The sequence below is a fragment of the Abramis brama genome (assembly GCF_963993115.1).
Source record: "Abramis brama genome assembly, chromosome: 14".
NCBI classification, from domain to species: Eukaryota; Metazoa; Chordata; class Actinopteri; order Cypriniformes; family Leuciscidae; genus Abramis; species Abramis brama.
Genome location: NC_139976.1, coordinates 4065196 through 4080011, shown reverse-complemented (window position 1 = coordinate 4080011; position 14816 = coordinate 4065196).

The following is a 14816-nucleotide window of genomic DNA, read 5'->3' as shown; positions in this document are numbered from 1 at the left end:
TAAATGAGCTAGAGAGGGAGGAACACAAAAACTGCCAAAAATCAATGCAGTGTTCATACAAGGTGCTTAAAGGAACACGCCAACTTTTTTGGGACTTTAGCTTATTCACCGTATCCCCCAGAGTTAGATAAGTCCATTCATACCCTTCTCATCTCTGTGTGTGCCGTAACTCTGTCTGACTCACCCACCGCTAGCCTAGCTTAGCACAAAGACTGGAGGTCAACGGCTCCAGCTAGCATACTGCTCCCAATAAGTGACAAAATAACGCCAACATTCTCCTAATTACATGTTGTGATTTGTATAGTCACAGCGTGTACAAATAACTAGGTCACATGAGACACAGCCATCTTCTAACCGTAAACATACTGGGAACTATATTCTCAGAAGGCGAAGTGTGGAGTGATTTACTCCAACCAACTCAACAGGGTCTGGCTGCAGACTACGGGGCGAGTGGAGCTCCACTCAATAGCGGAAATACGTCACCTCCACTGCGCCGAGTGGATATATAAACGCAAAATATCCAGGGGGGCAGGGTGTCATAAAATATTGAAGCTTCACCGGGCGCCGCCATTGATTAGCAGACCATCACCTGCTGTTAGCGTTCCATTGACTCCCATTCATTTTGGCGTCACTTTGACAGCGAATAACTTTACATCTGAGGCGTTTAAAGACTCCATTTGTCCATTATTTATTTCTAAAGAAACATGAAAATGTATAAAAGGCTCCATTACCTTGTATCTTACGTTATGGCCCCGTAGAAGCCGTTTTTGTAAAAATATGCTAACGATTGCGTCATAACCACGCGACTCTCTGTCGCACAGTAGAGAGATTACCGTATGGACAGGAGGAGAAGCTTGTGGGCAATCGGGGGGACGTGGAGGCAAAATAATTTATCAGAATACTTAGCAAAAGTTGCTCCTAGCTCATGGACACCTCCTACTCACACTCTCCGTCTCTGCAAGATTCGGAGGGAATGATTCAGATTTCTCTTGGCACAGCTACTAGAAGACAGACAGGTTGCTCACGTCACATCTACGTCGTCAAGCTTGCTTGACAAACTTTCTTTTTTGTCAAATGGGTTTTTTATTCAAACAACAAATAACCTTGAAATAATTACAGGTTCCAGGATTAATTTTCTTACATGCAAAAAAAACAAACAAAACAAAAAACAAAATAAAAAAATATAAAAACAATAACCAAAACCCCATCCCCCGCCTGTTAATATACAATCCTGTGACATTAATACACAGCACTTAAGTCAGCCTACAATACATTGCATTAAGGAGTAACATTCCTATTGAGGTAGCAGATGAAAGGGTCCCAAATCTTGTGGAATTGTCCAATGTTGTCTTTCAAAAGGTATCTAGTTCGTTCCAGGGGCCTGTACCATGAAGGTAGCTGAACAAACTCGGGGTTACAGGATTAGTTTTGAGTTGACAAAACCAAACCGATGCAATCAGGCTTTATTGGTACCATGATGCAGCTCATCAACTTTCTCTGTCAACTCAGGCTTTGATCCTCAAGCTATGATTACTCCACGCGCGCGTGCACATAAAAGAGTGACGTCGGCACTGAACAACCAATTGCGGGTAGAGCGAGAGCGATATATTTTTCCGCGGAGGAACGAGAGATAATCATTCAGAATTACGATGAATTTAAATATGTATTTCAAGCTCGAAACAATACGTTCTCTGCTGCCAAAGCAAGAGAAGACTGTTGGAGAAAGATTGCTGATTCATGTTAATGTGTAAGTTAAACAAATACGTTATATATTTATGTAAAATTATGTATGTGTAGCCTATACGTGTAATATAGCCTATAGCCTATTTTTATAATATATAAAAATGTGCATGGATGTACTAAGAAAGATTAATATTCATTGATTTTTAGATGCAACCCCAACTCCAAATGTTCTTGGCAGCAGATAAAGACAAAATATAAAAATATAATTCAAAGTGGTGAGTATTTACCGCAACCTTTTATTACTTTTGTGAACATTTTATCATAAACACTTGTTTGCAGCAAACAGAAATAAAGAGTTAAATTCAGAAAACCAGAATACACTGGCGGAGGAGTTGGCTCTGAGTAGGCAATAAGGGACGGCCGATTATGGATGTGATTACAGGTGCTGTACAGTCTGACCCTGGTGCTGGCTCCTCTAAGCAAGTAACACTGGGTACGTGTGCAATACATTACTACTTTTTTAAGTTTTAAATATGGCTGACTGTATGTTCTGCAGGGAAATACAGTGTCCCTGTTGAAGCCAGCACACATACACACACACACACACACACACAGTCTCCCACACAGAGGTCAGTATGCAGCAAACAGAACACCAAACATAACCTGCTTTACAACAGTTATGCTTTACATTGGCCTATTTTTATTTATTAGGGTGGAGGAAATGAAGACACTCTGTCTGTGTGTTCTCAGACAGTTGCTGATGTGAATGCACTGGGCTTTTTATTATGGCAAACATTTAAATGTGTGGCATAAAAAAGGGACTGGCCCTTACACATCTCTTTTATTGTAGGATTTTTCAGAACCTGCCCCAGAAATGGAGGCCTCTACCTCAATGGGCTTCAGAAGAAATGTGTAAGGATTTAAAACCCTTGACATAAATTACAGTCAGTCCTGTGTTTGTAGGAAGTCAAGGAACTTTTTCTGAGCCTCCAGAAAACTTGTAATGATCATGTTTGTGGTGGAATTATGTTTTAGGTGGAAACAGACTCAGTCAGGGCCCTGTACAAAATGAGTCTTGAACTAGACTGCACACTAAAGGAGTCTTGAACTAGACTGCACACTAAAGGAGTCTTGAACTAGACTGCTCACTAAAGGAGTCTTGAACTAGACTGCTCACTAAAGGAGTCTTGAACTAGACTGTTCACTAAAGGAGACGAACTAGACTGGACTGTGAGCTGAGAAGGCTCCAAAAAAAAAAATATTGGAGATCAAACAGCTGGATAAAACTGATCTCAGTATGTGAATTTATTTAACCAAGTAACACTTTAGTATGAATATTTATTAATGCAACTTTCTCTTGCTCTTTCTCCCTCCCATCCCACAAAACCAATAAAACAGTTTGAGACCTATCTGCAGTTTCAATGTGCTTTTATTAAGTGTAATATTGTATGGTGATTGCCTCTACATCTGCACCAGCTGGGTGGGCCGCTCTGGTGACTCTGAAGCGTCGAACACAGTTGAAATGTGCCTTTAGGATGCCAAAGGTCATCTCTATCTTCACTCTGGTTTTACTGAGGGCCACATTGAAGCGGTGCTGTGGCCCTGTCTGAGGGTCATGATAGGGGGTTATTGTGTAGGTTTTTCTATCTCAGTTCAAATTAACAGTGTTTTGTACTGTACCAAATTTAACTTGCTTTCCTCAAAGCGCTGACACAACAAAGACTCACGGAAAATTTGTGAGACAAGCACTGGAGCCAGGCCATTTGGCATCCAAACTTGTGATCATACATTCATGACCACAAGTCGTCTGCAGATGAAATGTTTAGTAGATCATTGTTATATCTGTTAATGTTAGGCTACTATTAATTTAAAGATTCATCTCTCAGAAAATAATCATCTCACCAGGGACGTGCGGTCAGGGTAGGCAGGGTAGGCAGTGCCTCACCAAAGGAAATGTTGACATTACATTTATTAATTCCAAGAGCTTTATTAATTCACCACATTATTAATTGCATTTATTTTATTCCAAATATTAATTTTTGTAACAAAAATTTTCAGGAATACACATAATATACTCATTTTGCCATTGTTTGCTCCTAAAAACCGTTGTTTCATGCAGGAAATTCAAAAGCCATGGCCATTGAGGCAGAGGTTAGCAGTGCCTCTTTGGTCCATAGAACGTAGTTTATGTAGATTTGCGCATGCGCAGTCAGTTCTCATGCTGTCTTGAATGATCAACATTGAGGCAGAGACCGAGCTCTCTTCATGTCACGTGATCTACTCGCTCTCACTCAATCTGCGCGCTTCCCGAATACTAGCATCTAGCGGCGCCCGCGAGTCCGCGACTAGCATTGTCTGTCAAGTGTCAACCTAGTTCGTCGGCTGTGGATATTTGGATATTATGAATATGGATATTTATTACTTAAAAAGATTTTCAACATTGTCCTATGAAGAAAAAAGAGCTGTGGTCACTAACGGGAAACCAACACCTGCCCTACAGGATCTTATCCAACAGAAGGGACAAAAAATAACACGAACCTTTCAAACTGAGTGGTATCAAAAGAAGGACTGGCTGTGTGGCTGCAAACAGACTAACAAACTTTTTTGTTTTCCATGCCTCCTGTTCTCCTCCAGCACCGACAGTGTGTGGGTAAAAGCGGGATATAGTGACCTTAACAATTTACCAAGAGCTCTGCTGAAGCATGAAAAATCTACGGCCCACGTCCACTCCCAGATCGCCTTGAAAACATTCGGCAAAAGTCGTATTGACATGGCCCTGGATGAGCAGCGCAGGCTCCAGATAAGCGTGCACAATTCAAAGGTAAAGGGAAACAGGGAGATATTAAAAAGCCTCATAGATGTTACATGCTACCTTTCCAAACAAGAGCTGGCTTTTCGGGGAAACGATGAGAGCAGTAGTTCTGTCAATCAAGGAAATTACGTTGAACTGTTACATGTGTTGGCAGAAAAAGATGTCAAGTTAGCTGCACACTTAAGCTCCTCAAATGTGTTTACCGGCACATCAAATCGGATTCAGAATGACTTAATTGAAGCCACTGCTGAGGTTATCAGAGGCGATATAAAAAATGACATTCAAGCAGCATCCTTTGTTGCAGTGGAAGTGGATGAGACCACGGACATTACAAATAAGGCTCAAATATCAGTAGTAATGAGATATGTCAACAGTGCAAGTGAAGTAAAATAAGCTTTTTTGGGCTTTGATGACGTGAGCAGTGACAGAAGTGCACAGGGAATATCAGAGTATGTATTAGATGTATTAGAAAAGTATAACTGTGTTGAAAAGTTGATCGCACAAACCTATGATGGAGCTGCAGTGATGGCCTCAGAGCTTAACGGAGTACAGGCAAAAATCAAAGCGAGAGTACCTGAAGCCTTATTTAAGCATTGCTATGCGCATAAATTGAATCTCGTGCTTTCACAATCAGCTAAATTCATTCCGGAGTGTAAAGTTTTTTTCAAGACTGTTGAAGGGCTAGCATCATTTTTCAGCAAGTCTACCAAGCGCACACATTTACTGGATGAAATTGTGAAATGTCGCATCCCTAAAGCATCATCTGTCAGGTGGAATTCAAATTCTAGGTTGGTACAAACTATCTTCCAACACCTACCAGATCTTTGCCAAATGTTCCAGAAGATGAGGGATAACTCAGATGACTGGGATGGAGAGACCCTCGCTATGGCCTCAGGATTTAATCTCTGGCTCTCAAAAGCATCCACCTGTTTTCTCCTTATGTTATACAGTGGCATATTCAATTTGACTGATGCGCTTTTTCGTCTGCTTCAAAACAAGGCAATGGACATTAGCATATGCTCTGTGCGCATCAGAGACACTTTGCGTGCTTTGAACGATCAGCGAGAGCAGTTTGACAGTTTTTATGATCGCTTTGAAGAGAAAAGTAACGATCTAAAACTGATCAATAAGGAGACGCGCCACCAGACGTCTGTCAGAGATGAGAGGAGAAGATTATTCTATAGTGTTCATGACAACATCACTGTACAAATGAAAAGCAGATTTGACCATCTGGAGGAGCTTAATTTCCTTGGCTTAGTTGACTGCAAAAAATTCACGGAGATGTCGAGTAAATTTGATGATCAAAAATTAGAGAGCCTGTCCACATATGCAAAATTCTTTGATCTGATTAGATTAAAGGGTAACTAAACCCCTGGTCAGAGCCTGACTCCACCCACTGTCAATATTTGAAAAATGCTAGAAAAGTGGGCAGACCCCAGCGGAGATAGAGGGGACGAACCGTGAGCGGGAGGGCGTGCAACTGAGACCTGCTGTCAGACTCTAAAATGGAGAGTGACTCACAGGGTCGCAAGACGACGTAAAGTACATTCATCTGATGAGTTTTATCAGAGCCCGTCATTCTCAGGTTTTATCGAGTTGATGTCAATAGCGCGCGCTCTCTATATAGGCATATTCATATTTTGCCGCTATGTGAAAAAATCCAGCAAAATGCGCCGACGCGTTTGTCGACCCCAGAGGAATAACTTTAGCCTAACCATAAATTGTGATTAAAATATATATGATCACTCACATCAAGACGGCGCTGCGGTGGTGGAGTCCATGCAGGAGGAGCAGCGTGCGTTTGTCACTGCGTCGCTTTTCAGCGCGAGCTGTGTGGAGAAGCTCATTTCCACCTCTATTGCGTTGGAGAAGCAATCCCGCGAAAATGCAGGTTTCACACTCACGGTCTTCCAGGCCAAGTGCATGCAAACACTGGCGCCTATTTTCCAAGTCTGCTGGAAAGCTATGCAGTCCAGCAATCAGTGCTGTTGCAACCAGCATCACTGTACACAGATAAATCTACGCTAGCTCATACCAAGGGCGTGGTGAGCTTGTACCAGGGGCGTGGTAGAGCTGGAACCTGCTTACGTCACCTGCCACCTTTTACGTCACTTGCCACCGCAACATCCAATAGGAAAATTCAACTGCAGTAGCCACCGTTCAACCTTAAGAGGGCAGCACTCAGACGTTTTTACACCATATATTGTAAAATTAAAATACTTTATACCCAAATGTCAAAAAAGTTACTCGAATCAATGAACAGCACTAATAAAGCCTCATTCTTACAGATCATTAAATAAAAAAAGTTGGTTTAGTGTTTAGTTACCCTTTAAAGTCTGATTTGGTGGGCCTATACTGTTCACAAACTGTCCAAGGAAAAACTCCTGTGCAGCTGCTTAATTTTTTGACCGAGCACGATCTGCAGGAGACTGTTCCTGAGGCCACAAAACTTTTGAAGCTGGTCTTAACTATACCATCTACTACCGCATCTGTGGAGAGGAGCTTTTCTGCGTTAAAGCGCATAAAAACCTACAGCCGTAACAGAATGGAGCAGAACAGACTTTCCTCCTTGGCTCTTATTTCCATTGAAAAGGAGAGACTCATGAAATTGAGAAATACACCCAACAAAGAGGACTTTTACAACAAAGTAATTGACATCTTTGTCCAGAGGGATAGACGCATGGACTTCGTCTACAAATAAAAGTAAGCACCCCATTTAAACGTAAACTATTCATTTATTTATTATTTTTAAAACCCTTATATTGGCTTGTGTGTGTTGTCTGATGGTGGGCTATAGGCCTGCTGTGCGCTGACACCAAAATGTTCTCTTCCATACCCTGGTGCGCCGTCACGTCACCTCAGCCACATTTGTACTTTATGTCTAAGGGTTAAAATGCTGTTTTGTAGTTCTCTTTTTTTAATCCTGGTGCGCCGTCGCCAGACGCTCATTGCGTGTCGGTGTGTGCGCCTAGCGCAGTTTGTAGGAGCGAATAAGCTGTTTTTGTACTTTAAAGCTGTACTGCTGACGCAATGTTTTCTGACTGTAGCCTATTCAAATCCTGGTGCGCCGTCACCAGACCAATAGTGTGTGTGTGTGCCGTGGCTGTCTGTGCGCGTTTGCGCATTTTGAAGGAGTGACTAGCTGCCGCGCCGCCTCCTTCTCTGTGTCCCGCACAAAACATTTGTTTGTTGTATAAGTCATAAGATAGATGTGTCCATTAATTTGATTATTATATTTGATTGTGCATTAGCCTCACATATGACTGAATTTGCTGAATGCAGGCAGCGATCTGATGATGCCTGATATGAACTTGGGTTGCTAAATTAACTGAATGAATATATGAACATATATGCCACATTGATAGGTCACAGCCTACCCATGACAAGATTTCACCGCACGTTACTGCATCTCACATATTCACATCATCTCTACTTGAACATTAAGGCTGTGATAGGACTTCCTATTAACATAATCTGCCTCATGTTCCCCTAGAGCAGTGGAGATTGGAGCAATAGACTGCATGTTGCAATGACTCTAGGGAATCCTATCATAAGATTAACAGAATAATAATAAAAAATATTTAAAATAATTCTTAACATGTATTGTATAGTAGCCTACATTTGTGAAATTTGCTTCTTTAAAAAAAAAAAAAAAAAAAAAAGTGTTCATGTGATGTCATCCTATCAATATATCTTACCGGCAATTTTATAAAAGTCCTCTTTTATGGACATGGTCGATAAATGTCCGGGAAACACTATTAATGAAACTATTAATGTACTCCTGCAGAGCGAGGACCACCTTGCGAATGGTTCGACAAACATATGTTTTCTCCTAGCTTCTGTGCGTCACCCACCGTGCAAGAATGTACCACTTGCAAAAAAAAAAAAACGCAACGCAATATTTGCGGTACAGTAAGTGCATGAATTCGACGTGTTAAATTCTTTATGTGCGGCTCAAGAAGTTCGTAAAGATAAGACATTGCTGTATCTTTCATACAAATAATTATCAGGAAAGGCAAGGGGATTTTGTCATGCTAAAAATTATTTCTTTACGAAGTACTCGTCTAACAATTTGCGCTGAGATGTCACCGGATTTGGAAGAAAAGGTGAATAAGTTACGTCACCTATATGTTTCTTTGCTCTCAGCTGATTGGTCAAACTTCAGTCTGAGATCTCGAATCCAGAACATAACCTGCCCCGGAGCAGGTTAGCCGTGCAGCGTAAGATACCATGGCAACGAACACCGATTAAAGCCGAGCTACTTTCATAGTACCTAAAACCCAGGGTTGGCGGAAACTAAACTGAAACATAGCTGGCTAGCCACCTAAACCGGCTTCATGGTACAGGCCCCAGGTGTAGAGTAGACGTCAGTTCCTCAAGCCATAATTTAGCATCAGGAGGATAAACCTTTTTCCAAAACAGTAGCAACTGTTTCTTGGCTGTTATCAGACAATATGTGAGAAATTTCTGTTAAGCACTGTTCAACGAATATATATGGTTAGAATGACCTACTATAATGAGCACTGGGTCTGGTTCCAAGTTTACATTAAGTACATCAGAAAGCATTTTAAAAACCTCACACCAGAATCCCTGTATTTTATGGCAGAAAATAAAACTATGGGCTAAATCAGCATCTTCTGATTTGCACTTATCACAAAGAGGCGAGACATTGGGAAAAATCCTATGTAATTTCTTTTTTGAGAAATGTAATCTATGTAAGACCTTAAATTGAATAAGGCATAATCTTGTATTGACCGACTGTTTATCAATATCCTCTAAACCATTCTGCCAAATCTCTTCAGAGATTCCAATCCCCATCTCTCTTAACTTTCCATAAATTAAAGATAACTGATTTTTATTGCCTCTAAACTGAGTGAGACAAACATCACTGATTGAGGGCGGGACCTCATCCAGGGCGACATTGTGTGTATGCAAGTAATTCCTTATCTGTAAAAATCTGAAAAAATTATTTTTTGGAAGAGTGTATTTCTGTTGTAGTTGCGTAAAGGAAGCTAACGCCCCATCCAAATAAAGGTCCTTGACTGTGCATATACCCAGTTCCTTCCATTGATTAAAGGTTGAATCCAACCTCGAGGGAGGAAATGATGTAGGCGGCGAGCTACATAGGCCTACCGTGCACCCCCCCCACCTCCCAACAAAACCATACTTTTTTGAAAGGTCTGGATGTGTAGAATATGAATCTGTATGTTAACACTGAAAATTTTGGGTTGCACTACCTGTTTTAGCCCTGTGAATAGGGAAACCCTAAAAAACGATTTTAAGCAATTTTAACACATCGAGATAGTCCTAGTCAATCAGAACAGCTTTTAGGTGATCCAATACACACTCAAACTTAACATATGGTGACTTAGGTCAAATATCTACCATGCTGCTTATTGGTAGGTGTCTAAAATTAACATAGGTAAGGCTTTATGTTGATATAATGAGCCCATTTCATGTATAGGCCACGACCTAGATTCGCCTATCATGCACCCCAACCCCGTCCCCTGACAAAATCATGCTTTTCTGAAAGGTCTGGATGTGTAGAATATGAATCTGAATGTTAACATTGACATTTTTGGGATACACTACCTGTTTTAGCCCTGTGAATAGGGAAACCCTAAAAAACGATTTTAAGCGATTTGAACATGTCGAGATTGGCCTAGTCAATCAGAACAGCTTTTAGGTGACCCAATACTCTTACTACACTAAATTGATAATTACTTTAAATAGTTGTTTTTAATTATTTTTTATTTAATATAGTTAAGGCCTTGTATGGATATAATCGATCAAGGACCTTTTCCATAGCATCAGTTAATATGCTAATGTGCTAACATTCCAACATGTAAAAGCTGACTACGAAATTATTCACAGCTCCTCCTCACCCTCCCCATCTTTATTTAATATAATTGACCCCTCTTACTACACTACATTGATAGTTACTTTAAATAGTTGTTTTTAATTATTTTTAATTTAATATAGTCAAGGCCTTGTATGGATATAATCGATCAAGGACCATTTCCAAACCTGTCTGGGTTGTTCATCCAATGACAAAATAAGATATTTTTTGAATTTTCATTAACAGTTTCCTCTGTGTCAGACAGGTATATAAAGACTGTCCTGAAAGACTGTTCTTACTCACACAGACAGATCCTCCAAGTCTGCATCCTCTGCCTATACAGCAAGAAATTTGTTTCACTGAATTGCTCGATGTTTGATATTTTAGTTTACAATTTAATATAATTGACCCCTCTTACTACACTACATTGATGCTTACTTTAAATATTTGTTTTTAATTATTTTAAATGACATTTGATAGATTGATAGATATATACTTTATTCATCCCAAAGGGAAATTTTAGACGTCCAGTAGCTTATACATACACACACACACACACACACATATCTCACACACATAGATAATCTAGTCGGTTATGTAGTTGGTTTCTTCAACATAGTTGAACTGCTCAGTTATGTCTGAGTCAAGACATGAGTCAGTGGGCCAAGTGACTGCAGGTCCTTCAAGGCATAGGGGATGTCATGGGACAAAACCAAAGTCCAGATGCATTGTGCATGTCCCTGGTCTTGTATATGGACCACTCGTGCAGTTATGGGCAAACGCAGATTCTGATGCAAGATTAGCCAGAATGAAAGAAATACGTGACAAGAGATAAGCTGAACCACTGGAATCTGCTCACAGAATGACTGTAACATGTGAACTTATACCAAACACCATTACAGAAGGTGATGGATATCACAGAGAATGCTACCAAAGATTCACCATGAATCTCAAAAGACTCGACCAGAAGCCTGAACTATTAGCAGCAAGTTCAAGGCAAAGTCATAGGGCCTCAACTGGTGACAAGGTGTTCTTCACACCTGACTGTATATTCTGCAACTCAATTACACGGAAGAAGGTCAAAAATAAAGGGATATGGATGACTGAGGGGTTAAGAAAGTTTGAGTGTGATGGGTGGAGAACAGTCCTCAAAGTTGCAGAACAAAAATTTGCTTCTCAGAATTAGAGGAAAGGATCTATTTGCTACAGAAGCTAAATACCACAAATCCTGTAGAGTCCAGTATACACAAAAAAAAAAAAATGGAGAAGTGCAAGCACAGAAAACAAGGCCAAAAAATTTCCAACTAGTAGAAGCTCATGGTGAGGCATTTGGTGCTGTATCTCGAGTAATTGACAAGGAAATCATCGGCAGCAACAAAATGATGAAATTGACTGGTCTGACCAAAATCTACATAGCTCATCTGGAATGCAAACTTCCCCAATCCCAAATTTCGTGGGGAAAAGCTCAAAGCTAAGCTAGAAACACATGGACAATACAAGGAAAAGGTGCCATTCTGCAAGCTAAACAAAAAAGGCTGTTTCTCGACATACATTGTGTACAACTCACAAAGTGACATTACAAACCTAGTGCAGTGTGCATATGAACTTGGTTCCAAAGACATGATCCAGGAGACTGGCCATTATCTACATGAGGAGATTCTGGAAAGCTTTGCAAAAGCTGATGAGTTGAGATGGCCACCCTCTGCCCAGGATCTTGTAAGCATGAACATTGTAATTCCATCTAATAAGGAAGCTCTCCACTGCCTCAATTGTTCTTCTCACCAACTTTTCACTCTTCAACATCTCAGCTGGACGAAGCTCATGATGCTTGGTTTCTGCAGCTGTTCCAGACAGCATGTCTTGACAGCATGAACTTGCTGCTAATAGTTCAGGCTTCTGGTCGAGTCTTTTGAGATTCTTTAAACTCTTTAAAGAGTTTATTGTGTTCTTCAATTCCTCTAAAGAAATATCTTTAACATTCAGATTCATATTCTACACATCCAGACCTTTCAAAAAAGTATGGTTTTGTTGGGAGGTGGGGGGGGTGCACGGTAGGCCTATGTAGCTCGCCGCCTAATGGGTTATTTGCGGGGCAATAGCCGACTGTTCCAACCATAGTGCAAAAACTTGTAAGTGAGTGGCCCAGTAATAAATGCGAAAATCCGGAAGGGCCAACCCCCCCTCATGTTTGGGTTTACAAAGGTGTATTTTTTTTATTCTGTGACCCTTGTAGTTCCATAGAAAAGGAAGAACAATCGAATCAAGGTGTTTAAAGAAGGACTTGGGCAAAAGTATTGGAATATTACGAAATAGATATAATATTTGAGGTAGAAATATCATTTTTATCGCATTTATTCTGCCAATTAAGGAGATCGGGAGAGTTTTCCAATAGTGTATACAGGTTTGTAACTTGGATAGTAAGGGGTTGAAATTAGCTTTGAGGAGTAAATTATATTTAGAAGTAACCACTATTCCTAAATATGTCATTTTTTCCGTGGAAACTTTAAATGGGGAAGAGTGTATTACAGATAAATCCTTTAGACCAATGGGCATGAGTTCACTTTTTTAAAAATTTACTTTAAAGCCAGAAAACTTTCCAAAGTTAGTAATAGTTTCAAGTACAACAGGAAGGCTCACCTGAGGTTGGGTAATATAAAGCAAAATATCGTCCGCGTAGAGTGATATTTTGTTAACAGTGTTAATACAGTGAAGTATTAAAGCCATGTATGCATGGGTTACATCGAATGGTTTCTGCCAGGGGCTCTACTATTAAAGCGAACAAAAGGGGTGAGAGGGGGCAGCCCTGTCTGGTTCCTCTTTGAAGATATTGAGTCCGATATGAGAGTCCGATATTGTTTTATTTGTTAAAACCCGTGCTGATGGACTACTGTACAAAATTTTAATCCATTTTATAAACTCATCCCCCATATTAAATTTCTCAAGGATAGCAAACAAATAACGCCATTCCACTCGGTCGAATGCCTTTTCGGCATCCAATGAGATTACAACCAAATTGTCTCGGATTGCCTTGGGATGATAAATTATATTAAACAGGCGTCTAGTATTATGTATGGTACTTCTTCCTGGAATAAATCCATTCTAATCTGTGTTAACCAGTTTGTTAATTAATTTGCCAAGTCTATTAGCAAGTGTCTTGGATAATATTTTTTGATCAACATTAATAAGGGAGATAGGTCTGTATCCCTCAACTTCTTCAGGATTTTTACCTTTTTTAGGAATTACTGTGATAATGGCTTCAGAAAAAGTCGGTGGTAATCCAGTTGTTAATGCTTGCTGATAAGTTTTAAGCAAATAAGGAGTAAGGATGTCGCTGAATTTTTTATATAGTTCGGCTGGTAACCCGTCTGGGCCAGGAGTTTTCATGCTCTTTAAAGAGTTTATTGTGTTCTTCAATTCCTCTAAAGAAATATCTTTATTAAGAGATGCCCGATCATCTGGAGATAAAGAGTACATTTACGTAAAAATTCATCCATTGTTTGTGGGTCCAAATCAGTTTCTGAAGAGTATAACTTTGAGTAAAATTCCTTAAAACATTGGTTTATCTCTTTATTTGCGATACATTGTGTCCCACATTTTGTCTGTATTTTATGAATTGTTCTTTCACTATCTATTTTTCGCAATTGTCTGGCTAATAATTTCTGGGGCTTCTCCCCAAATTCAAAGTATTTCTGTTTGACGAAATGAAACGTTTTATTTATTTTAGTAGAGACTATTTTATTGTATTCAAACCTTAACTGTAAAATTTTCTTATGAGTATCTGGTGAGGGGTTTAGTGCGTTTTCATTGTCTAACCGATGAATTTGTTTCCCTAAATCAATTAGTTTTGTTTTGTATAGTTTGTTTCGGGACCCCTGATATGATATAACACAACCTCTTATATAAGCTTTTAAAGTTTCCCAGAGCAGTCCTGGTGATGTCTCTGGCTTATCATTGCTATCAAAAAAAATTTCCAGTTGTGAACTCATGAAATCAATGAACTTAGGGTCTTCAATAAGTTGAGGGTCCATCCTCCATAGAGGGCGGAGAGAAGATGTTTGATCAAGGACAACTTCAAATGAAACTGGGGCATGGTCTGAAATCAGTATATCGTGAATTTTGGAATTTAGGATATTAGAAATAAGACTGTTGTCCACCAAGAAATAATCAATACGAGTGTATACATTATGTACATGCGAATGAAATGTATAATTTCTTTCGATTGGATGCATAAGTCTCCATATGTCTACTAAATTAGAATTATTAATGAATGCATTCAAAACATTTCTTGAATTAGATTGCTGGGAGATTTTAAACGATGATCTATCGAGATATGCGTCAAGGACACAATTAAAGTCCCCGCCTATAACAAGATTTGTTTGGGATATATTGTGGATAAGAGAAAATACCTTTCTAAAAAAGTCTGGTTCGTCAGAATTTGGACCGTATACATTTATCAACGTAATCGGGAAGCCATAAACCTCA